Below are 24,325 nucleotides of genomic sequence, written 5' to 3' on the forward strand. Positions count from 1 at the left end.
CAGAAACAAACTATGTAAAATTTTATTTCTGTTTAATTGAAAATAGATTTTTCTCTTATAAAATAAACTTGACCACATTTTTTTCTCCCTCTGTCCTCCCAGCTCCTCCGCATCTGCCAGATTTATAAACCAAATGATCAGTTTGTTAGAAGGTTGTACCATGGAATAAAATGGCAATGTTTCTTTCCATATAAAATTGTTTAAAAGAAAAATTAAAACAAACCAGTTATTGCAATAACTTTCATTTCTAAGAAATGTTGTTTGATATTTTATTTATCTGACAGTAAAGCTCTATAATTTACATTTGACTTTTCCCCTCACTCTATAATAACCACAGTTTTGTCTAAATTTGTTTTTGATATTTTTATTAGAGTGGTTAAGTTACAAGCTGTAGGTAATCCTGATACAAGTTGAAACATGTCTTGTAATATAAATATCTGTTTTATTCTCTGAAGCAGATGGTCTATCAAGCCCACATATTACATGTGCCAGAAAATTTTACTTTCTCATTATTTGCTACAGTGAAATTTTATTGCTTATTCAAATAATTAATTTGTTATTATGTCTGTTATTTTTTAACTATAACTACTTATACAATTTTACATTCAACATTTTAAAATATTAATTCATAATATATTTCAAATGATTTAAATGCTATGATTTAATACTTAATGTTTCCTAAGAGTCACTTATAAATATATCATTGGATAGATAATAAATTAATTATTGGATATCTATATGTTTCTCTCTTCTCTCTTGTCTCTTCCCTCCCTCCCTCTTCCTCTCCTTCCTCCCCCTCCCCTCCTTCTCCTCTGTCTCCCTCTCCCTCTCTCTCTCCCTCTCCCTCTCCCTCTCCCTCTCTCTCTCCCTCTCCCTCCCTCCTTTCATTTCTTCCTCTGCTCCCTCTCTGTTGGTAATTTATGGGCTCAGGTATTTGAACTGGTGGTATACAAGTGGCATTTCTATGTGGATAAGTTACTGAGCTTTCGGGAACTTCAACCTTTTTTAAGAACTATGTTCTAAGAACTAAGAGTGGATTTTGAACCTATATTTACTCATATTACTTTCCATTTACTCTTTATTCTTCCTTCCTGAGAGTGGACATAGAATCTCTGGTCTCCAGCATATTCCCTGTGCCTGCTACTTACTAACATTCTTATCTACTATGATTGACTCTTGTGTCCCTAAATACAAAGACCTGAATAAACACTTCTTTCTCAAAGTGCTTTTAAACAATAACTAGTAAAGTTGGTGTGCATGGTGTATATGTATGGACATTTTTATCCTGACCATAATGTAGAGGTTAGAGAATGACTTTTTAAGTCAGGTATTTCCTTTCACCTTTCCATTGGTTTCAGAGTCCAAACTCAAGTCACCCTTACTTGTTCAGCAATCAAAGGCTTGACTGGATAATTTGGTCATAAATTTGTTTGAATTGATACCCACCCAGAACCTTCAGTAGGTATACCACTGGACACATCTGAGGACTTTTCCTGAAATGGACTAACCAGTGGTGTAAGATACACCCTGAATGTAGGCAACATCATCCCATATTCTGAAGTTTTTAATCAAATCGTAAGAAAATTAGAAAGACAGAGAACAAGAAGCAGCTTTTTTTTTCTCTGCTTAATGACTGATTCAGATGACAAAACCAACGTTTATGTCACTTTATGTCTCCCAGACAATGTTGCACCAATGGACCAAAAGTCAAAAGGAACTTTTCTTCATGTGATTAGTTTCAGGTATTTTATCATAGCAAAGAAAAGTAGTCAATATATTCTATTTCACACAAATGTCATTTAAATGAAATTCTTACCAATCCTAAATGCTCATACAGAAACCATGCCCCTTCTTCTATACTGTAAGCATTTTTTAATTGCAGTTTTTTTTTTTTTAATTTTCTGGATTTCTTTGAAGGGGAACAAAATGGGAAAACGGAATTTAAACTATGTCCATGTGCACAAGTTTGTAATGTCATATTTTACATTTAAAAGCTGGGCAGTGACTTATTGTATAAGGTATATACACATTCACTCAAGATACACACCTAATAAGAGTAATCTCTTAAAGTAGAAAAGAAGCAAAACTCGAAAAGAAAAATACCCAGCACTTCATCCTGCCTCCACTTCTGTTAATACAATACAGTGAAACATGTTAACATCAAACATACACATTTAAAGATCTATGCTACAAAATAATCAGAATAAAATCTGATAACATAAACATAAAAACTGGGTTCTCTTAAAACTTATTTTAAGCAACAGTTAAGAATTGATGCAACTTTTGTCTGACATTTACACATTTTGCTATAACTGAATTGCCAGCTCCTTTTTGGAGATGTTTGTAAATTTTTCAGAAACTCATCACAGTATGAATTCTTGTAAACATCTCTATTAAGTTTTTAATAACTAACTAATTAATACCCAGGTGTGGGGGTTCTGCTTCGGAATAAAGAAATACTGAAAATTCACAAAACCCTAAGACCATAGCAAATGTTCAAGGGCCTGCGATTAGACCCTGTATTGAATTAAAGCTCTGGGATGTTAGCCATAATGGACATAATAAGGCTAATTTGCTTTGATAATGCTAAACCAGCATCTGGTTCATGTATAGAAAGAATGTGTCTAAAAGGCACAAGAGTGTTGACATGCCATCACAAGCATGATCTATTTCCCAAGCAGGTCTGTATCATTATTGGGAAAAGGGACAAGAGAATTAATTGGTTTTCTCTGTTCTCTGCTGACTGTTTGCTTGTTTTCTATCAACCCCAAGGTAAGTATTTGAAATTACTTTTCAATGCTTTGGTTTTACATAGTATTTTGTTTTTCAAAACTCCCCCTCCCCCTCCCCGCCTCTCATTTTTTAAACTCTCTCCTCTCTCTGCATGTACAACCAATGGCTTCTACTTTTATCCCAAGTTAAACACTTTTCACAATTTTGGTTTATTTACAAAAAATTTTATCCCAGACATTTATTCAGAATTTTTGTTATGACTTAACTTTCTAAAGACAACATATTTTACAAGACATATTTTCATATTCGGCCCTAGAGAACTAAACTCATCCAGCTCTGTGTCAGAGCTGATAAAATGAAGCTACATACTTTTTCAGTGAAATTAGAAAAAAATGCATACTATTATTAGAGCTATCTCTAATTGCAAAGATTTTGTCACAAGACCTAGTATTTCTTAGAGGATCATGATAGTTTTTGCACTTCCCATAATCCTCAGATGTCTCTTTAGAAGCATATAATGATGGGACTTCATAACATGCTTGAAATGAAATCCAGATGAATGAAAATTTTTGTGCCTAATAAAAAAGCTACAAACTGCCTTGAGGATCTGGATTCTAACTTCCATGACAACCTCCATCTTCTCCTGCTGAAACTCAGCTTCTTGAGAACATTACAGTTCCATGGGGTGAAACTCAATTTATACCACTGGTAGCTGTGCTGTGAAGGAGACTTCCCAAGCCCTTCAGGGACACTGAGTCTTTTTTGTTAGTTTGTTTGAATGCTTGCAAATCATCTTCCTCTGACATAGTGTAACATGCTTGAAGTTTTTCTGAGCTAAACTTTTGTTTCACCCATGGCAGTGGTACGATAGAAAGGGAATTTATATTACCATAAAACAAATTAATTGTGGATTTTTTTTTCTTTCTTGCCATACTCATTGATACATTGGGCTCCCAGCTGCTACAGATGAAGCTGTGTATAAAGGAATTTAAAGACCTTTGTGTGAATCAGCAGTGTGAATGCTATGATAAAAATATGAATAAGTAAAGAGAGAGTTGAGGGAAGATGTGTAGTTTCTGAACGTTAATTTAAAAAGAATTAAATAATGATTAACCTATTAGAATAATGGTTTTGAACTTATTTTCTCATGCCTTATATGCCAAAAGCTGTTTGCCCTCCCTCCACTCTTCCCCACAGACCCCTTTCTGTCTCCCCCAGATCTACTCCTTTAAAATATCAGGCCTCCCAGAAATATCATGGGACTAGGGATAACAAGTTAGAATTTACAACAGGTATAAAACCTCCATCAGTGCAGGGTGAGGTAACCCAGTAGCAGAAAAGGGGTCCTATAACTAGTCAAATGAGTCCCCCACTTTTGCTACTAGGCACCTACAAAAACACCAAGATGACAACCATACCATTTAGGCAGAGGACCCTTTGCAAGAAAACTGTTCAGATAAAATTCTCCTCAGATATCTATGTTTATGCCAAGTTAAAGTGTATAAGCATTGGCAGATTTCTATTAAAATTTTATAATATTTTATTTCATATCACAATTTGTTAATATTTTAATTCAATTCAATTATGTAAAAATGCATATTCTTCAAAAAGATTACATATATTTTGGGGTTATGGTCATGATATGGTGAACATCAGAGACCAATATTGTCCGTGGGTATATTCACGTTCAACTTGGTTTTGCTATAGCATTTCTTATGCTTCTATCTCTTGTCTAGATGATTACAAATCATCTGTCAAACTTCGATCTTTCATTAGAACTGTTGAGCTTTCAAGTGCCTAGCACCGCATTAGGCATGTAAAAACTAAGTAAGTTCTGGAGTCAAACTGTTGCTGTAAAGGCGAAATAGGAAATATTTTTACCCACTGAGCCATCCTTGTGGCTCTACATATTGTTTTACTTATTTTCTTAATTCTCTTTAATCAAAATTTATTTCAATATCAAAAACCTGGTATATTGAAATCTATTATCAAAAATAGGAGATATTCTGGGAGAATTACCATCCCTGACTTCAAGCTGTATTATGGAGCAACCTTTATAAAAACTGTTTGGTATTTGTATAGAGACAGGAGAACAGATCAATAGAATAGAATTGAAGACCAAGAAATGAACCCATACACCTTTGGTTATTTCATCTTTGACAAAGGAGCTAAATATATTCAATGGAAAAAAGACAGTATCTTCAACATTGGTGCTGGTTTAACTGGCAGTCAGTGTGCAGAAGAATGTAAATCAATCCATTCTTATCTCCTTGTGCAAAGCTCAAGTCAAAGTGGATCAAAGATCTCCACATTAAACCAGATACACTGAAACTATTAGATGAGAAAGTAGGGAAAACCTTAGAATACATAGGCACAGGAGAAAATTTCCTGAACAAAACACCAATGGATCAAGCTCTAAGGTCAAAGATTAACAAATGGGACTTAATGAGATTGCAAAGTTTCTGTAAGGCTAAGGACATTGTCAAGAAAACAAAACGGCAGCCAACTGAATGGGAAAAGATCTTTACCAACACCACATCAGATAGAGGCCTAATATCTGAGGTATACAAAGAACTCAAAAAGCTAGACACCAGAGAATCAAATAACCCAATTAAAAAATGGGGTACAGAGCTAAACAAAATCTTTTCAGTTCAGGAACACAGAATGGCCAAGAAACATCTGAGGAAGTGCTCCACATCCTTAGCCATCAGGGAAATGCAAATCAAAACAACCCTGAGATTCCACCTCACACCAGTCAAATTGGCCAAGATCCAAAACTCAGATGACAGCAGATGCTGGCGAGGCTGCGGAGAAAGAGGAACACTTCTCCACTGTTGGTGGGGTTGCAAGCTAATACAACCACTCTGGAAATCTGTCTGGCGATACCTCAGAAAATTGGATATAGTACTACCTTAAGACCCAGCTATTCCACTTCTGGGCATATACCCCAGAGACACTTTAATACACAACAAAGATATATGCACCACAATGTTCATAGCGGCTCTACTTATAATAGCCAGAAGCTGGAAGGAACCCAGATGTCCTTCAGAAGATGAATGGATACAAAAATTGTGGTACATATACACAATGGAATACTACTCAGCCACCAGAAACAATGACTTAACCAAATTCTTAAGAAAATGGCTGCATCTAGAGAAGATCATCCTGAGTGAGATAACCCAGTCACAAAAGAACAAACATAATATGCAGTCACTGATAGTGGGATGCTAACCCCAGAGGTTTGCCCTCCCCCAGAAACAACTCACAGACTGTATGAAGTCCAAGAAATAAAGAAAACAAAACAAAACAAAACAAATATTTACAAAACAAGAAAACTTTAACTATTTCCATGTTACATTTTGTTTTACATGTACTTTAGCTCATTGTAACTATTAAGTTTTCAAGGCATACTCTCATACCTTAAAAAAATCAAGTACTGACTAAAAAATATATTCATATAGTTTTATGTAAAAATTATGTTAAATTCTGAAAAAAAGTACTGACAAAAATATATAATTTTAAGCAAAAATGTTTAAAATCTAAACATTTATCTTTGTTTTGTAAAGTAAAGTTGTTTAAAAAAAAGAATGTTTGATTACTAGCAAGTGATATGTGTTAACATAATTCCATTGTTATAGCAAAATCACAAAATACTTCAATGGGGATTATTTTTTGTTGATGTTGTTTGTCATTTTAGAGCATCAGCTCATGACATTTGGAATGCTCACATTGAGAGTGATGATGACTGAAAACAGCAGACTGTACAACATATGATAGAGCTAGTTAGCAGAAAGATCAGAAGTACCAAACTTTACACTGTCTCCTTCAATGGCATCTTTCCACAGACACAAATTCCTTCATATATGCTTTAAGTTTTCAAAATCTCTCCTTATTCCATAGGCTGTTACTTTGGCATGTAATATGTTATTTTTGAAAAACATTTAGGATTCAAATACATCATACCTTGACATACTACTCTAAGTTGCATTAGTTCCCCATTAACATTAATAACAAGTTATAAGTATTAAATAATAAAAATGATGTCTAATCCAATATGTAGAGATTGAGCCCATAGCATATTACTTGGTTTAATTATTCAGGAAAATATATAAAATCACTGTGTCTAATATTTGGTCAAGGCTATTTTCACCTTGTAATAAAAATATTTTAAAATTTTATTATTACTAAAGAACACAGGATATAAATTGAAAATATGTCTGCTTTTCTTAGATGTCAGATATTTTACTTTCCTGATATACAAAACAATATGAAAATAATGTGAGGTCATATATGTCCCATGTCTGCCATGCAAAAATTCACTTAGCTATTAGGCTATTGGATTAAATTAGAGCAACAGATAATTGCACTTACTTATTTTGAGTTTAATTTTGTAAAATATGTTGAGCACATGATGACATGAAGTTGTTTGCATGGCAGTCAGTCTTTCTGATTGATTTTGATGTTTCTTGCTCTTTTAAAACTTAAGTAAACCAGCTGTACTTCAGCCATATGTTATGTAAACTGTGAATGAGAATACAACTGACAACTCCTAAATTACTGGATTTTGAACATAACCAAAAATGAGAAATTGAAAGCCAAATATGGAGGCACATGTCTAATCAAAGAGTGATGTGGTAAAGGTAGGGGGATTAGAAGTCTATGGGCAGGGCATGAAAACAAATAAAAGGAGGAACAGAAACATATCCAGTATTAATGAAGGTTAGAATGTGTTTTATTACGGAAGAGAGAACACTATAGTTGTTACTATGGCACATTTTATATTGCTATCATTACAAAATTATTCTGTGATATTGCTTATCTAATATTACTGCTGTAAACAAATTTAAACTCAAAAACACTCCCTATATATAATAAAGTATGTTAATGTCTACCATCATTATTTATTAATTACACTCAAGGTTAGGGATTCAGAAATTCAACATGAGCTTAATCAATATATCCACTTACTTCTTCACTCACACACTTGAAAGAGTATAATATCTGCTAGCATTAATTTTAGGTGCACTGATAGATCTATATCTATATCTATATATCTCCATTTCTATCATCTATGTATGTAGGTATTTATGCATGTATGTATCTATCCATCTATCTATTTATCTATCTATCTATTCATCGATCTATCATCTATCTATATATGTCACTGGAGTGAAAGTTTGTTTATAAATCACTTGTCTTATTATCATGATTTTAAGTATAATCCTATGAAGAAAAAGATAAACATGGTTATATGCAGTTCTAATTCTAAATATAAGGAGGTAGAGGCCAGCAGACCTATGTGAGTCACTGGTCAACTAACTTATCCCTGTTGGTTAATTCCAGGATAGAACATTTTTCAATAAAGGAAATAATAAATGGTGCTTGAAAAATGGTACACACACACACACACACAGAGAGTAAAAGTGAGAGAGAGAGAAAGAGATAGATGAGAGAGAGAGAGAGAGAGAGAGAGAGAGAGAGAGAGAGAGAGAGGGAGAGAGAGAGAGAACATACAGCTCCTCCCCCCACACAAAGGGAAAAAAACAAAACATAAATAGAACCACAAGAGGGTATAATAGCCATAAAAATAAAATTATATCACACAATTTGAAATCCAGTGGAAATAAAATATGATCATGTTCTACATTGAGGTTTCATTAGTCAGAAAATAAAACACTTTATTTAATCCTCAACTGCTCAGAATGTTGAAGGTAACATTATTTATTCAAATGAACCAACCAACAAAACAAACAAAACAAAATGAAAGCCATGAAAACAAAAAAAAATACACAATACCCCCAAAATCAGTATGCCCCCCCAAAAGAAATTGGGCATGAAAATAACAAAGAAATATTGAATTTCCTATAGAGAACAAAGAAAATAAAGAATAGTGATCAATTCTAGGTTAAAACATGAGACACAACATTTAAATTAGAGTGCTAGATTGCCTTGTCTCATGTTATGTCCTTTCAGTTAAATGCAGAGGATTACAATTGATAATCTTCACAGTTTAGTAGAACCATACAGTGAACATTTGCTATGTGGTTTCTTAAATGGGCCACAGAATGGAAGCGAAAATATTCAATTAATTGAATATAGATAGAATTAAAAATAAGTCAATATATGTGACAATGAATTATTGAAAAGTTTTGTAGAAAAGGGCATTATATATTAATTTTGATTTCTTTGATTTTTAAAAATCAAAATCACATTTTTAGAATATTGTAAATAATTATTTTTCAATTAAAGTTGGATCACTTGTCAAAATCATATATATGTGTGTGTGTGTGTGTGTGTGTGTGTGTTTGTGTGTGTGTGTGTATTTGGGTTACCTATAAAATTAGATATTTGAGTTCAATTTATCAGAAAGCAAAGTATGTTCGGGTAACTGGGTGAAAGGGACAATTATTTTATCTGGCTTTATATTGACTAATCTTCTATTTAAAAGCCTTATTTATATGGAGTGTGGGAAAACTTCCGAGAGAAAACTGAAATCAGGTCAATGCTATTTCTCAAGAACTATATATAATATGCACGTCTAATAATAATGGAACCAAAGGTTAAATTTGGGGAATATTCTGGAGTTTCAAAATTCAGAAGGTAAAACTATTGGATTCGTTGTCTTTTATTATCAGTCCAATGCATACGCTGAAAACTTGGGTTCATATTTACAATGGTATAGTGGTCTATTATTGTAAATTGTTTGCTTTTATTTGAAAGTAGAATGTTATGTTTTAACAGTTTTGTTCAGTTTCCTCCAATGGAAAGAGAGGACAAAGATATGAGTTTATAGTTTCATTTGCTTCCAAAACAAACCACTTGGAAACTGAAATAAAAGAAAAAGAGAGAGGAGAGAGAAAGAGAGAGAGAGAGAGAGAGAGAGAGAGAGAGCATTGCCTTGTGAAATACTTTCTGACCATAATGACCGAAGCATCTTCCTTAGAAAAACACAAAAATATGCATTAGTGTCCTCATCCTCTTAGTGACAGAAACACTGAATACCTCTGATTCTCATGTATGCGTAGCCACTGGTTGAAAGCTGCTTCCTGGGATGTTTGTTTTGAGTCTTTCCCAGCCTGCCTCCCCATAAGAGGCAGCCGTGAACAAACCGAATATCAGATGCCAGTGTGCCATGGCCAAGACTGGGATGGAGAGTGCAGAGGCATGACGGTTCAGCTGTTTCCACTAACCGCTGCATTTAAGCAATTGGAAGAATGGCATAATTTTATTTTCAAAATCAGGAATTTTAAAACATGACAATCCTAAATATGTACAGAAATGTTTTTCATGTCATTGTGCTTAAAATATTATATTTATTTGTTCTGAGCCAGGTAAAAAACATATTTTTAATTCAAGCCACAATAAGCATGCATTTTCTATTTATATGAAATTATTTTCCTGGATTCAGCATTGGGTTAGTATAGGAAATGCCCATATATCTCTACCTCTCTTTTCTTACCCTACCTTTTTTTTCTTATTTCAACCCTGATAAATTCCTCTATTCTTAAATTTTAGTTAAAGCTTCTAGCACCATCAACATCTGTTTGGTGGTGCTGTTTCTTCAACAATGAATTTGCAAACCATATTAAAATGTGTTATATGCTTTAATGCTATTGGAAACAAAAATAATAAGCAATATTAGAGATAAATATTGACCACATCAATATTTTATATGGTTCTAATCCTTCCTACTATTTTAATATAGAACTTATTTAAAAGCAGAAATTGACACTATTAAACATCCTGGACTGATTCTCTCATTGTGTCCTTTTTGTCCTTTCTTTAGTAATTTGATACATCTCAGCCTGAACCTCTCAGCTTTAATAACCTTTTCATGGTCACTATATGTCATCATTTGTGATTGTATCCTTTGTAATAATTTCATCTTACAATCTCATTATTACTTTCTTAAAACTGTCTTTTTTCCTTTTGAACATTATTTTTAATTAAATTGATAACTCATAGTATAAATAACACTGATTATTTAAGAGATACTGAAACAAAAAGCGATACAGAGATTAAAAGTTAAAATGGATAAATAAATAAATAGATAGATAGATAGATAGGTAGATAGATAGATAGATAGATAGATAGATAGATAGATGGATGGATGGATGGATGGATGGATGGATGGATGGATGGATGGATGGATAGATAGATAGATAGATAGATAGATAGATAGATAGATAGATAGATAGATAGATAGATACACAGACAAACAGATGGATGTGCGTGTGTATGCATGTGTGGGCCTTGGTAGCAGTTATATTTTGTCCTAGGATAGAGACTAATATTTACAAAGTCTATTTTCTGAATGCTTCTTTACAAGAGAGGCTTTGGAATCCTTCATTTAGAATAAATGCAGTCTGGAATTATGTAAGAACCTTTCATTAAGACAATAACAGTCAATCTATTGTTGTTTGTGATTGGCTAAGGATCTAAAGAAGTTTTTCTTGCTGGTGCTTCAGGATAGCCTTAGCTTGAATGATTGTCCAGTTTTTCTTCAAGTGATAAATGGGCAAAATAAAAACAAAAACAAAACAAAAACAAAACAAAACAAAAAAGGAACAAAGTCTATTCTGTGGTGGTTTAGTCTTCCACATTTTTTTCTACTTACCTCACAGTATTTAATATGTGCATTCCCATCCCAGCTGTATTTTTTTTTTTAAATTTGTCTCCAAAAATGTTTTTGTTATGGTATAAAGACATAGATACCAGCTAATTCCAAATTTAACTCTTTCAAGAGGAAGAATTGTAACTTTTAGGATTTTTAAAACCTATCATTTACCCTGATAAAATATTTCATCATCAATGAGACAGATGATTCAAAAACTCTAGATGTGTATGTATCTCTTTTTGACTTGGGAACATATGGAAAAAGTCAACACACACACACACACACACACACACACACACACACACACACACACACACACACACACAACTGTTCTAAAATATTTGAAATCCTGCAAGGTTTCTGCACGTTAATGCTGTTGTGCTCAGAACTAATCTTTTTTATACAAAATGTAATACTTTGCTTAGGGAAATAACTCCTGGAGAGAGTCCCTCAAGCTTACTCCTATTTAAAACAGAACACTATATTGGATATGCCTGTACATATGTGTTATTTACTTTCAGAAAAAATATTTTTTCATCATTTTTTTCTATCTGAATTTAATTTTTGTTGATTTTTTAATTTACATTTCAAATGTTATCCCCTCTCTTAGTATTTCCTCTTGAAACTGCTTATCCCATACCCCTGCCCTATGCTTCTATGTGCGTGCTCCCGCACTCAGCCCCCCCACCCTCTACTGTTGCCCAACTCTGAAAATCTTCTATACTAGGGCATTGAGCCTTGACCAGACCAATGGCTTTTTCTCCTATTGATGCCCAAGAAGGCCATTCTCTAATTAATATGCAGATGTAGCCATGGATCTGTCCATGTGTACTTTTTGGTTGGTTGTTTAGTCTCTGGGTGTTCTGGTGGGGGTCTGGATAGTTGATATTGTTATTTTTATGGCTTTCTAAACCCCCTCAGCTCCTTCAGTCCTTTCTCTTACTCCTCCATTGAAGAAAGCATTCTCAGTTCAATCATTGGCTGCAAGCATCTGCCTCTCTATATGTGAGGCTCTGTATATGGGATGGATCCTCAGATAGAGCAGTCTCTGGATAATCTTTTCTTTAGTCTCTGCTCCAAACTTTGTATTTCCTCTTGTAAATATTTTTTTTCCTCCTTCTAAGAAGAACTTAAGCATCCACACTTTGGTCTTCCTTCATTTTGACCTTCATGTGCTCTGCGAATTGAAACTTCCGTATTCCAAGCTTCTTGCCTAATATCCACTTATCTGTGAAGGCATGGCATGTGTGTTCCTTTATGACTGGGTTACTTCACTAAGGATGTTTTCTAGTTTCATCTGTTTGCCTAAGAAGTTAATGAGGTCATTGGTTTTAATAGCTGAGAACTACTCCATTGTGCAAATGTACCACATTTTCTGTATCTATTCCTCTGTTGAAGGACATATGAGCTCTTTCCAGCTTATTGATATTAAAAACAAGGCTGCTATGAACATCAGGTTTTGATTTTAGCCATTCTGACTGGTGTGAAGTAGAATCTCAGGGATGTTTTCATTTGCATTTTCCTGATGACCAAGAATGTTGAACATTTGTTTAATTACTTCTCAGCCATTCAATATTCCTCAGTTGAGAATTCTTTGCTTAGCTCTGTAGCCCATTTTTAGTAGGGTTATTTGCTGATTCTCTAGAATCTAACTTCTTATGTTCTATGTATATATTGGATATTAGCCCTCTATCAGATATAAGATTCATAAATATCTTTTTTCCAATCTATTGGTTGCCGTTTTATCTTATTGAGAGTGTCTTTTGCCTTAAAGAAGCTTTGCAATTCTATGAGTTCCCATTTATCGATTCTTGATCTTAGAGCATAAGCCATTAGTATTTTGTTGTGGAAAATTTCCCTGTGCTTATGTGTTCTAGGTTTTGTCCCAATTTTCTCTTCTATTATTTTTAGTACATCTAGTTTTATGTGGATGTCCTTGATCTACTTGTATTTGAACTTTGTACAGTTTATAAGAATGGGTTGATTTGCATTCTTCTGCATGCTGACTGCCAGTTGAATCAGAACCATTTGTTGAAGTGGCTGTCCTTTTTTCTATTGAATATTTTTAGCTCCTTTGTCAAAGATCAAGAAACTATAGGTGTATTAGTTCATTTCAGGCCCTTCAATTCTATTACTTTGATATACCTGCCTATCTCTGTACCAATAGCATACAGATACTTTATTTTAATGAGAAAATATTTATAGTTTAAAAAACAATTCTTCAAATATACATGTAACACCAAAATATGGGGTTTTGAAATTAAATCTTACACTGGCATTCATCAAAAAGTAGATAAAAAAACTTCTTCATTATTGTCCTCAAATTTATTATAGAGAGCATTCATTGATTTATATTCTATACATTCCAAGTATTCTTTTTAATAAATTACAATATTTTTACACCCTTTAATCTAGTTGACAATTGCTTTCTTTTCATTTCAGAATACACCTACCAAATCTTATATAAAATTAATTGTAGTTATTATTTATTCATTTATTATTGCAACTTATTATGTGTTTGTTTGATATCCTTGGGATTTCTGGAGGTAAACTGAAGAGGAAGGAATCTAGGAGAAAAGGGAATGAACATTGGGAGAAGCTAGGGTAGTGACAGGAGTGGGAACTGTGGTTAGACTGTAATGTATTAGAAATAAGTAAATAAAAGGAAGCAAATTTAAGAAATAATTGAAATTAATTTCATTAAATGTCATGTATGATGGTTCCCAGGTTTGGCTTCAGAATTTTATATAAGTAGTATTATATTATTCTTTGGTATAATTCATTAAGAACACAATTAATTTAGAGCACTCTTATGAAAACTTTAAGAGCATGAAGACACACACAGACACAGACACACATGAAGTGGAAGTGAGGAACTCCATGTAATTTTTTTGATAAAATATTTTCTGGGTTGGTCTTGTTCAGGCAACCAATGTCTTATAATTCAGAACTGCACTGATCCTTTCATATCCAGAAGCCACTACTTGACCAGAGGCCCCTGCAAATACCTGTATCTTAAAGTCTTTCCAACTCCTCACGCAAGGGGGCTCCAGAACTGAAGGAGGGAGTGAGGCTGCAGTTGAAAATGGAACATTTATTTTTAAAGAAATATTTTTTTAAAAAAAAAATTAAAAGTAGGCACTTAATTTTGGGGGGATAATAAATATACTTTAAGTCACACAGATTATTTATATACATTGATACCTTTAGCAGAGTTCTGATGTCTGTCATTACATAAAATGGACCATGAAACTTTTGTATCTGCTTTCATTTCATCTTCTATTGTTTTGGTTGTATTGCGCTGATGATAGAACCCAGGGACTACAGGTTTAGTAATTCTAGTACTAATTTTTAACTGTCACACTAATATTTTTTCTTTTATCAATCCTCTTATTGCATTTTATGTATGTGGGTCTGCATGCACATCAGCTCATCAGAAAATGGCATCGGCTATGAGCTGCCATGTAGGTGCTGGGAACTGAACTCAAGACCTTTGGAAGAGCACTGACTGCACTTAAACACTGAGCCATCTCTCCAACCCTAACATTGTTCTTTTTAAAGAAATGATAACGTTTCTAATGTTCTTAACAAGTGGGTATAAAATAGAATTAATAAAATATTAAAATACAATTTTAACATTGAATAAGTTAGTCAAAACAAAATAAATGAAAAAGTAAGAATGTTCTCTTAAGTACCATGATGACTAACTCAAATGACAGTCAGAGATATCAATGTAGGTCTACTTTCGATGATAGTTAAATAATATTGTGAATCTACAATACTGAACTCAGAAGACAATTTGCATGTGTAAGATGTGATATTGGTATCAAATTAATAAAGAAAGGAGACTCAACAAAGATACTAATTGAATAAAATGACTGTTAATAGGCATACATCTTAAGACTTGCTTGTTCATTCATATCAGTGGTGTCTAGAAAGAAGAAATGTTTTTTGTACCTGTCTCTTTGTTCTTTTGCAAGTATCTGAAAATTAAACATCAAAAGAAAGTAGAACATTAATTCAGAATTTGAGAGGGAATGAACTGTATTTTTTTTATTTTGGTTTTTGAATAACATCACATTAATTAACAAGTGAATTTTAAAGGACATCAGAACAGAGATTATTTCATGTTTGCTGTTTCATTTCCAATGATCTGACTTCACATGAGACTTCGTTCAGTTCCGTGCTCCTCTAGCACTTACTCTGAAATTCTTTGCCAAGTGTGACCTCTAAATCAGACATTCTCCAAACTGCTAAAAGTAATTTTCTTTTCTCAGCAATATAGAATCTTTCAGAATACATCATCCCTCTTTCTTTCAGTATAATTGTTAGAAAAAGGTGATAAAAGTTTGTTGTCCTCTGAGATTTTCATTCAGACACCAATCTCATAAACCATGGTTAATGGTATTCTGAGTTAAATTGCACATTTTTTATGTCCTCATTTTTTTGAAGCAGGGATCCTCATAGCCAAGGCTGCCTTCAAGCTGACTATGTAGGCCTTCAACTTTCAGTGCTTCTGTGTCCTCCCTACAGGCAGTGGGATTATATCCATGGTACATAATTATCTCAGAATTGAGAATGTGGCCAGCATATGTTTGTAATTTGAAGGTTGTCCATTCAATAGTGTTTACTTTTAGCATAGTGTTTTTACATATGATAATCCTCATATAGACATTTCATACTTGAATGTTTAGTTAAGTATTTCTATTCAGATGTATTAGGCAGTTTAAAGCTAAAGGTTATCTCTACATTTTATAAAGCTGTATTGATTGCTACAAAGCATCACACTATTGTATAATGCCTCATTAATTTACATAGACTACTGCTACTTATCCAAACAACTAAGCATTGAAAATAATACAGCATTCACGCAATGCTATAAAAGATAACAAAAGAAACTTCAATGAAAGATAGAGGACATAATTGACTGTCAACACTTTTAATAATGGATATTTTATGTAATTTTTGAATGTAGAAAAAAATTTATGCCCTACCTTTCCATGTTGAAACTAAAATAATGCCTATAGTTATGTGTGTGGGAGTAATTGTGTCTCAGCAATGCGTTACCTTACTTCAGAAAAAATAACTTGGTAGCAGATGGTATTATATTGTAAAGAAAACAATGATCTACACATTAGTGCTGTAATATATCTTCTGGGCTGTCAATGAAGCTCAACAAATTAAGAAAGATGATTACTTCCATTTTATCGCCTACCTGAGTTCTACCTGAGACTCATAAGCTAGAAGGAAAGATATGAGTACTACTGAAAAGCCTTCGGTAGCCACTTGTGCTCTGTGAAATATGTATTCCTATAAGAACAAAACAAACAAACATAAAATACAGTAAGAGAAGATATAATTAACACTTCTACAGCCCATAGATTTATAGATATAATTAAAAATATTTTCTCTTTGTCAGAAAACTGAAGGATAGTGTAAAACTAATAAATAGAGAGCATCAATTCTAGATGAAGCAGATATCAAAGTACTTTTTAGTTCACATGTGGAAGATTACTAGTAAGCATTGCCACTTTCCAGGATTAAATTCAGAAATACCATTATTTCAAAGCTTCCTAGAGACCCTGAACTCAGGATAGCTTGGTGAGAAGTATTTCTCATGGTACCTAAGAAAACAATTCTAAGAAAGACATTTCCTCTTGGTGTTATTCAAGAAAGTTACATGTTAGTAAACATTACGTGCCATCAATTAGCAAACATTTCACACAAAGAGATACCCCATATAGACAAAATAAAATAGTTGGGAGATAAAATTACTTCCTTGAGCTACAGAACAAGGGATTGGAGATATCTTGTTATCTTAAATGAGAATGCCATGACAGACATGTAAGGACATTAGATTTGAGCATAGATCTGAAGCAGGTAGCAAAGGACCCCTACAGACATCTTCCAGGAGAAAATTTAGCCAGAGCAAGAGAGGGGTATAATAAAGTGTCAGTGTCATATTTAAACAATACATTTAAGGACCATAAAGGAAGGCAAGGAGATAGCAGTTCATGAGGTTAATGAAGCCCATGAACAATAGTTTCTCTACAGTCTGTCATGGTCATTTTGATTTTTACTGTGAGCAAAGGGCAAGCCATTAGAGTTGGAGCTCGGACATGTTATGATCAGAGTATATGACTTACAATAATTCCTGGACTCTATTGAGAATAGACTGGGGAGAAGTCAAGTACAGCAGCTCATAGCCCTGGTGGCTATCTTAGTTTCTTTACAACTCTTTTCATGATGTCTCACTATTGAAGTTCAAAGGCAAAGACTATGGTCTTCACATTTAGCTCTTGCTCTCTTGTGACATCATAAAATGCTATGTATTTGTTGTCTTCCAATTGTAACTTCTGCCCCACATGATAATTATATTCTAAAACATCAGGTATCATCTGTAAAATTATCACTTCTTCTTTAATAATAGATATCAAAATAAGGGACTCACCTTTCTCCCTTAACTTAGTTGTACTATTTTCTTTCCTGTTTTATGTAACAGTTTCCTGTCTCCCATTGTTACATGATGAGTGTGGTTTGATAATATAGGACATTTTGGGATCAAAAATGGTAAATAATTATTAAATATTAAAGAAACATATCTTTCTACTAATGTTGAGGATCTCCAACAATCTGTGATTTCCTATTCCTACTCAGTAGAAGTTCATTCAGCAATGCCATATCCTGCATTTGTATCTGTATCTGTATCTCTACTTGTACCTCTACCTGTACTTCTACCTGTATCATCTCCATCAAGTGTATCTATAACTCTAACATCTATCTATCTATCTATCTTTCTATCTATTTATCTATCTATCTATCTATCTATCTATCTATCTATCTATCTATCTATCTATCATCTATCTATCTATGTATCTATCAAGCCTCTACAAAATTATCTATACAACATATTTATCTATGCATCTATCTATGTATCTATGTATCTATTTATGTTTGTCTATCTCTATATATCTATGTATGTATGTATGTATGTATGTATGTGTGTATGTATGTATGTATCTAATTGTCTATCTATACTGTTATCCTTTTTCTCCACTTTCATCTTTCTGCATATACCAAGCAGGGGAATTTTAACCATTTATTTTTATGCTGCTCAGATGCAGTAATTCTATACCTCATTGGTTTGTAATCATTTAATCAGAAAACTCAGGTTAGCCTGTCAAATGGATAGTCAAGGAAAGACAAATCCCAAGACATTTTAATGACTAACTTTTCTACTATATATCACATTATCTTACTTTTGGACAACTGTCAGCCAGGCAGAAGTGCGGTGGGAGAGTAATTGGTGGGTAAGGATTGCTAAAACTGCATAGTCTGAGACTGTCCACCCATTCACACTTTTGATGATCATTTTTCATAGAAGACACATTGTTCTCTAAGTGATCTTCTTGCTTTGATGTGTAAATTTATATACTCAAGATAAGTACTTTCTTTAATTTGTTTTTTATAGGAGTTCTGTACTTATTTTATTGTTTTTAGACATCGACAACCACATCTGAGATTATTCCAGCAGATTCCTCCTGCATTCTGCTTTTAAAACATAGAGATGGTACAATCCAAAAAATAAAAATATTTTAGATTTTGAGGATGCAAATCTATAGGATTTTTAAGATTTCTGACATTTAATAAGCAGTTTCAAAAAGAATAAAAATGATAATTTCACAGCTGTTTTCAACATAGATATTAATCTTGAAAGTAAATTAAAGAGGTAGTAATATTTGTCTAGGTGATAAACTCAGATCTAAATTGTATTTGGACATTCAGCGGCTCCCATCAATCCTGACTTTAGTTGATGTTAAATACAGTTCTATCTTTGCTTTTTTTCAGTGAGTTATTTATAATCATGGTTTTACAAACACAAAACCCAGAGTAATGTAAATACAACTAAAGTATAACAATATATTTTACTACAACCTCCAAATGTCAGTAAAGTTTATTTTTCCTTTGACAGCTTGAAAATTGCTATGTGGAACGAAAAGCTTATCCCAGCGATAAAGACTGGCTAGTGAAGTTTTACAGAGAAATGAGAAACATGGCTTCTACTTGCATTTGAATCTTGCTAGAAGGAAAGCCCTCCCCAGAAAAGGTCATGCCCTTGATGTGTTAAGCAGGCTGTGCACTTAACCCACAGGTCTATTCAAACACTTCAATCAAATTGTAAGCTGTCAGACCACCATCCACATACATTAGAACAGCCCTGCTAGAAGCTAAAAGGCTGTGTTCTAAACATCAAATATTGGGTATAAAACTGTTATCAAGGTTGCAGTGCTGAAATGAACTTCAGGTTATAAAGGATATATTTTCCAAGTGTCTTGTGGTTGTACTGACTCTAAAAATATAAACAGTGGTCCTCTGAGATACCAATCTTAAATCAGTAACTAGATGAGCAGTGATGCCATTTACAATCCCCGAAAAGAATGCAAATTCTCTAGTTCTTCCCTGGCTTTCCTGCATTCCCAGTAAAGAACACATGCAGCGATTTGCTTTTAATAAATCTCCCAGTTGATTCTGAAGCAAACAATACATAGGACACTGATGCACTGCATGTGATTCTTTGGTTTGCTTTCATAGTGTGCCCAATTTTTGGAAAGTGGTTAGTCATAATGATTGAATAATTGCAAATTTTAGAAAGATTTTTGAAACGTATATCTGAGCTCTAGTGAATCTTGCATAATGTTGTATTGAAGTAATCAATATTATCATAAGAAAAAGAATAAATTAAAATGTAAAAACATTCTTATTGATTAATTAGTTTATTTAATTACATTCTGAATGTTGCATCATCCATGATCCCCCTCCACGAGTTCATCCCTCGTTCACCCATTTCTCTGTTTCTGAGAGAATGATCACCCACCAAATCACCCAGTCCCATCTCTCTCCTTCCCTGTGGCATCAAGGTTTTACAGGATTAATTTGATCCTTTTTCTCTGAGGCAGTCCTCTGCCACATGTGTAGTGGGGGCTACAGACCAGCCCATGTATGCTCTCTGATTGGCAACTTTAACTTGGGGAGCTCAGAGGGTTCAGGTGGGTTGATACTAACACTCTTCTTAGGAGGTTGCCATCCCCTTCAGCTCCTTCAGTCTTCCCTCTAACTCTTTCATAGAATTCCCTCACCAATGTCCAAGAGTTGACAGTAAGTGTCTGTATCTCTCTCAGTCAGCTGCTGGTAGAACCTCTTAGAGGGCAGCCATGCTAGGCTACTGTCTGCAAACACAACATAAAATCAGTAATAGTGACCAGTTTGGTGGCTGAACATGGGATGGATCCCAAATTGGGCCTGTATTAGACTGACCTTTCCTTCAGTCTCTGCTCCATTTGCCCCTGCATTTTCTTTAAATAGAAACAAATCTGGGTCTAGAATTTTGAAGATGAATTGGTGAACCCGTCTCTCAAATGGTGTCTATGTCTATATATTGGAGGTAGTCCAAAAAGAATATTTTAATATTAACAATAACCACAATGTTAGCAACAGAAAAAACAATCACTAAGTACTTCAAAAATATGTGTTTTTTCTTCATAAGAGATAAACTTTTACATATTTATCTATAGATGTAGTTATGTCTTAAGTTAGATGGTTTCATTTTAGATAGGTAAAATCTGAAAACTATATTCTAAACTATTGGCTATTGGGTCAAAATAGAAAAAAAAAAAAGAAAACATTCTTAGACTCAGATGTATTCTGGCTGAGTTACTCAGAATCTCTAGGTTCTCATTACCTGGGGAAATGCCTCATCACTGGCACCAGAGAGAACTGGAATGAGAGTGAGCCCACCAGTTAGTACCTGTATAGTTGTGGAAAACAGACTTTCAAAGACTCTAGACTCTGTTGTTATGTTGGGGAGACATTTTGAAAACTGTGTTGATCAAAGCAGTCTAAGTTCTACTGAGCACTCCTGACAGGGAGTGTTTCTGCCACTCCAGACATGTTGTTATCAATAATGGCTCCTATACTCAGAAACAAATTGGCCATGACCTACTTCCTCACTGCCATGAAGACAGCCCATATTAATATTCATTGAAATTTCTTTCATTCGTATTTATATAACCTTTTAATTTAATGAAGTATCAGTCCTATTGCTTTCCTAACACATTCTTCTCATTCCATAAGGACATATGGACATGTTCCTATTTTCTTTACTACACTTTTGATTAATCAACACCCCAAAAATCCTATTTATAATGATTCATAAACAAACATGCTGTGTGGGGATGGTGATACATGCCTAAAATTCCAGAAACAGCATGTGGAATACAAAAGTAGGGAGATCATGAATCAGAAGCACACCCAGGGCTACTTATAAATAAATATGTGAATAATTACACAAGCAAACAAGATGGAGAAAGAGAAACGGTGGTGGACAAGAGGCAGACACCAAATCTCTAAGGAATAGTACCAGAACAGCCAGATAACAAATATTCTTTAAGGTAAGAAACACCAGGATTACTGTAACATTCAGGAGTATGTAGATATAAAATAATAAAAACAGTAGATAATTTGGAGAGTGAAATGCAGGGAGAAAATATGTCTTTGGTTAGGAAAGGTGGGAACTATGTTGAAAGAACAAAAAAATCTTTAGTTTCCTGTTCGTATATTTTTTTCTGTTTTTTTTTCCAACTAATGATCTCTGATATGTTTCAAACACCCATTGTATTTCCATCTTTATAATATTATGTGAGTAAATACATTAATGTGTTTGTCTCACTCTGTTTATCTATAATGATAGTTATTGTGTTAATTGGTTATCTTGTTATGTATATGGTTCATATTTGTGTCAGTTAGCTATAGTTTACTTTTTAAATAACTTACATTTGGTATCTGATGGATACCTTGAGCATGATTGGTAGGTGTTGCATATTGGGATGCAATGTCAACGGAGATCAAAGGTATAGGACTGAAAGTTACAAGAAGAAAAACACAGGTAACAAGGAGGGAAAGATCTATCAGAATGACAGCTGGTTTCCTATGGAAACTTTACAGGACACAGTTTGGAGCAATGTACTTCAAGGTCTAAAAGATGACAGATGTCAGGATCCACTGTTTTGTCCAGAAAACTACCTGCCATAGTTGAAGGAGGAATACAAACTTATCTTGAAATAAACAGATTAACAGAGTACATGTCTGTGAATTTAGTCTCTGGAAAAAACTGAAGGCAACACATTACAGCACCAAGAGCAATAAGCACAGCCAGATATATAGAAAGACAACAAATGAAGGTATAGTTAGTAAAGATCATACTCAGAGTAATAAGAGAAATACCAAAATGTCGGTAAAATGATGACAAGAAACATATACATTTCAATAGTGATTGTAATATTAAACCCAACTCTCAAACCAAAAGATGCAGATCAGCTAATTGAATATGAGTTATTGACTTCTCACTTTAGAGAAAAAAATCTGAAGGAGCTGAAGGCGTTTGTAACGACACAGAAAAAATATCAACTAACCAGACCCCACAGAGCTCCCAGGGACTAAACCACCAAACAAAGAGTACACATGCCAGCCATATATGTAGCAGAGGACGGCATTGTCAGGCATCAATGAGAGACTTTCATTCTGTGAAAAACTATATGATGCCCAAGTGTAAGGGAATGCTAGTGCAGAGAGGCAAGACAAGTGGGTGGGAGAGTGGAGGAGCACCCTCATAGAAGGAGGGAGAGATATGATGGGATAAGATGCAGAGTTTCTCCTCAGCAAAGGGGATAACATTGGTAATGTAAATAAAGAAAATATACAATAAAAGAAACAAAAAAGACTTCTGACTTTATATCATACACATTCATATAGAGATTAATTTCTTCATTGATTGATCAATCCTTTGATGATAAACTAAATTTTATTTTAGATGTATGGTTATATAAATCATCTTTTATGTCATTTTTTTAGAAAAATGTAAGTTTGCATATTATATTTCCCCCTACAGTTCACTTAGGATATTTATTCTTAGTTCCAAAAAAAATCTGTGCCTATGTCTTTTCCCAATATTATTGTTCTTTCTTTCAAAACAGATAACCAGTACTTAAGTATAAATTTTGCAAGAAAGTACTTTTTTTAATCCTAATTTATTTTTTGGTAAAAAACGAGTTTCATCTAACTTGGATCTCTGCTCTGATAAAAAGTTGTTTGCCTCATCTTTTATTAGTGAGTATCATCTTTAATGTGGTATTTTATAAAACCACTCCAACTTTTATAATCAATTTTGATATTGTGACAACTATTCAAATAGTAAATTTCATGTGGTGCATGTATTACCTATACATCTCAGGTTCTTATCCACAATTGTGAAATATCTTTCTACTCATTTTTTATCTTATAATCTTTTAGTTGTCCTTATAGAGGTTTAAGGTTTACTTTGGAGGTTTTTAACTAAGAATGTAAGTTTTCTTACTAGAGACGGTAATTGCGATGTATTTTTATTTTTATTGCACATGTTTATCACTAGCATAAGAAACTAACTTCTGTATGTTAATCTCAACATTGTCTTCTATATATTTGATGTAATTGCTTAATATAATACTTTAGAAAATGAATCATTTTGAATATTCCATAGATACAAAATGTCTTATAATCAGTTCAAATTGATTGTTTTAATTCTTCCCTATCAAATAGTACAATTTCTACATTACATTTTGACTTACTGTTATGGCTCTTTCATGTTACAGTGAGAAGTAATGTTTATTACCAATCTTCTTGAAGAAGCTTCCAGATCCTTACTATTACAAATAAATTTAGTTGGTTGCTTTAAAAACATTGTATTGTTAAATTCTCTGTTTTACCCCATTAGTGAGAGATCGTACATCAAATTGATGTCAGACTTTGTGAAAATATCTCTATATCTACTTATATAATAATATAACTTTCTTCATTAGCTAACTATTTTAATGGATTATGTTAATTTCCTTTTAATCTCAACTGAATCATATGTAACTGAAAAATACCTTGGCTATAGTATAT

Source organism: Micromys minutus (assembly GCF_963924665.1).
Source record: "Micromys minutus genome assembly, chromosome: 14".
NCBI lineage: Eukaryota > Metazoa > Chordata > Mammalia > Rodentia > Muridae > Micromys > Micromys minutus.